Raw genomic sequence first — 3,637 nt, forward strand, 5'->3', positions numbered from 1 at the left:
AACCAACGAAGCTTTGATTCCCTAATTACGACAAACTACATACCGATATCCGCTTAATTAATATTTAGTTTAGATCTTATTTTAGTTTTAACTTTTCCCCCGAAACAATCAAAATATCATCCGCCTTAGCTTTACGAAGTAACCTTAGAAAACGGTATATCAATTCATAAGTCCCTGTGGGATCGATATCTTTTAAAACTACGCGATAGAACTGTGCACTTGCAGTTTGTACCCCAATTCGACTCATAAAGTCACGATCAAGTTTTTGGCGCCGTTGCCGGGGATTTTTGTTTAGTCGATATCGCAACTCTTCTGTTACGCTGTAGAGACTAAGGCATTTTTTTCTTCTTTTCTTTCTTTCGTTGATTTCACACACTCGCTCACAAGGCGAGCCGTTTTACTTACGAATCAACGACATCGAACTATATCTCTGAGTCTTACGACGAATTCGGGAATATCGTGCTGCAAACAATCTCCCTCCTATCGAAATTCCTGACCTCAAAAATCTTCTTCCTTCACCAATACCCGAGATGGCAGAACCAGCTCGTGCTCTTCGAGATTACGCCGCTCCATCGCAAGATGAGCCGCATTCGAGTATTGCTCCACCCGCAATCGAAGCAAACAACTTCGAACTTAAACCTTCTCTGTTGCAGGCAGTGCAACAGAATCAATTCTCTGGAAATCCTACCGAGGATCCAAACCTTCATTTATCCGTATTTGTCCAATACGCTGATACTGTTAAAGCTAATGGTGTCACTTCAGAGGCAATTCGACTTCGCCTTTTTCCTTTCTCGTTAAGAGATAAAGCTAGAAGATGGCTTCAGTCTCTTCCTTCCAACTCAGTTACCACATGGAACGAGTTGAAGAAAGTCTTCCTTGCCCGATATTTTCCTCCAAGCAAAACAGCTATGTTGAGAGCCCAGATAAATGGATTTAAACAGAAAGATAACGAGTCTCTTTTCGAAGCATGGGAAAGATACAAAGACATGATGAGACTTTGTCCACACCATGGTTTAGAGGACTGGTTAGTGATTCATACCTTCTATAATGGTCTCTTGTACAACACAAGGTTAACAATAGACGCCGCAGCAGGTGGTGCACTTATGGATAAACCTTATACCGATGCTTATCAACTTATTGAAAGCATGGATCAAAATCATTATCAATGGGGAAGCGACCGAGCAATGGTAGAGAAACCTCAAACGAAAAGTGGCATGTACGAGATAAGTAGCCTTGATCATGTTAATGCAAAAGTGGAAGCCCTGGCCCAGAAAATTGAAAGCTTGAATGTATCACCTCCAACCACCGTGGTTGCCGCAACTCAGAATTGCGAAGTCTGTGGAATCCAAGGTCACACTCCTGCAGATTGTCAACTCCTAACAGGAATCCAAGCAGAACAAGTGAATTATGCTCAAGGAAATCCCTACTCGCACACCTATAACTCAAACTGGAAGAATCATCCTAATTTTTCATACAAGAGTAATAATGCTTTATACGCACCAGGACAAGCTCCAAATCAAGCCCCAGCTATACCTCCTGGATATCAAAAGCCGACCCCATCTACACCTAACAATAATGTTCCTAGGAAATCCAACTTGGAAATAATGATGGAGAACTTCATAGCTTCTCAACAGCAAACCAATAAAGATTTCTTAAACCAGAATATACACACTAGCGAACAAATCAAACAACTAGCAAGTAAAGTAGATGCCTTGGCTACCCATAACAAAATGCTGGAAACACAAATATCACAAGTAGCTCAACAACAAGCGCCTACTGCAGCCCCAACTGGTGCATTTCCTGGACAACCCCAACCTAACCCGAAAAGCCACGCTCATGCAATCATACTAAGAAGTGGAACGGAAGTGGAAGGACCAGTAGATCCAAGAAATGAAAACCAAAACTCTAAGAAGTCAATTGAGGAAGAAAGTACACCTAAGGAAAAGGAAGAGAGTAATAAGGAAACTGTAGAAAAGAAAGAACCTTATGTACCTCCACCACCTTATAAACCACCTATCCCTTACCCTCAAAGGCTTATTAAAACCAAAGATGCGGGCCAATTTAAAAAATTTGTTGACCTACTGAGACAGTTAAACGTCACAATTCCATTTACAGAAGCTATTACGCAGATGCCCTCATATGCTAAGTTCTTAAAAGAAATTCTTTCTAATAAAAGGAAACTTGAAGATAGCGAAACTGTTACACTCACTGCTGAATGTAGCGCTATAATCCAGAATATGCCTCCTAAACTTAAAGATCCAGGTAGTTTCTCTATACCCTGTCACATAGGAAAATTTGTCATAGATAAAGCCTTATGCGATTTAGGAGCCGGTATTAGTGTTATGCCCTTATCCATATGCAAGAAACTTGAAATGGGAGAATTAAGACCAACTAAAATGTCTGTGCAACTAGCAGATCGTTCTGTTAGATATCCTATAGGAATTCTTGAAAACGTTCCCGTGCACATAGGTCAATTCTACATCCCAACCGATTTTATAATTATGGATATTAGAGAAGATGAAGTTACACCCATTATACTGGGAAGACCATTCTTAGCAACTGCCGGTGCGATCATAGACGTAAAACGAGGACGACTCACTTTCGAAGTAGGAGAAGAGAAAATTGAGTTCATTCTTTCCCAATTTTTGAAAGCACCTGCAATAGAAGATACATGTTACTTCATGGATATCATCGATGAATGCATAAAAGAAACAGAGTTAGAAAAGGACAAATCGTCTGACTATCTTGTAGAAGACAAACTCAACCAATGTTTAGCAATAACACCGGATCCTACGCAATGCCTTAAGAAACCAACCCTAGACCTGAAAACACTTCCCAAAAATCTGAGATATGAATTCCTAGACTTAGAACTTGAACGACCAGTGATAGTTAATGCAGACCTAGGAAAACTCAAAACCGAAAAACTCCTGCATATCTTAAGAAAATATCCAACCGCACTAGGATACAACATCACCGACCTTAAAGGAATAAGTCCTTCTATTTGTATGCACCGCATCATGCTAGAAGAAGACTGTAAAACTTCTAGGGAACATCAGAGGAGACTGAACCCGATCCTGAGTGAGGTAGTGAAGAAGGAAGTAACCAAGTTATTAGAGGCAGGTATCATATATCCTATATCTGATAGCAAATGGGTTAGTCCTGTACACATGGTACCGAAGAAAGGAGGTATAACAGTTATTGAAAATGAAAAAGGGGAAACTATAACCAAACGAATCGAATCGGGATGGAGAATATGCATTGACTATAGGAAACTAAACAAAGCAACCCGAAAAGATCATTTCCCTTTACCATTCATTGACCAGATGTTGGAACGATTAGCAAAACATTCTCATTTCTGCTATCTAGACGGTTACTCAGGCTTCTTTCAAATACCAATTCATCCTGATGACCAAGAAAAGACAACATTCACGTGTCCTTTTGGCACCTTCGCTTATAGACGAATGCCGTTTGGCTTGTGCAATGCTCCCGTAACCTTCCAAAGGTGCATGATGGCAATATTCGCCGATTTTCTCGAAAATATCATGGAAGTATTTATGGATGACTTTTCCGTATGCGGGCAAAGCTTTGAAGAATGTCTTGAAAACCTAGAAAGAGTTCTAGAACGATGTGTAAAAGT

General features: G+C 40.3%; 1 non-coding gene across 1 annotated transcript; it reads right to left on the reverse strand.

The window, feature by feature from the left end:
- Nucleotides 1-908: 908 nt before the first annotated feature.
- Nucleotides 909-1,015, reverse strand: LOC127117178 (small nucleolar RNA R71). The gene has a single exon (XR_007801937.1). It is a non-coding gene; the product is annotated as a small nucleolar RNA R71 (small nucleolar RNA).
- Nucleotides 1,016-3,637: the final 2,622 nt, after the last annotated feature.

The sequence above is a fragment of the Lathyrus oleraceus genome, chromosome 1 (assembly GCF_024323335.1).
Source record: "Lathyrus oleraceus cultivar Zhongwan6 chromosome 1, CAAS_Psat_ZW6_1.0, whole genome shotgun sequence".
NCBI classification, from domain to species: Eukaryota; Viridiplantae; Streptophyta; class Magnoliopsida; order Fabales; family Fabaceae; genus Lathyrus; species Lathyrus oleraceus.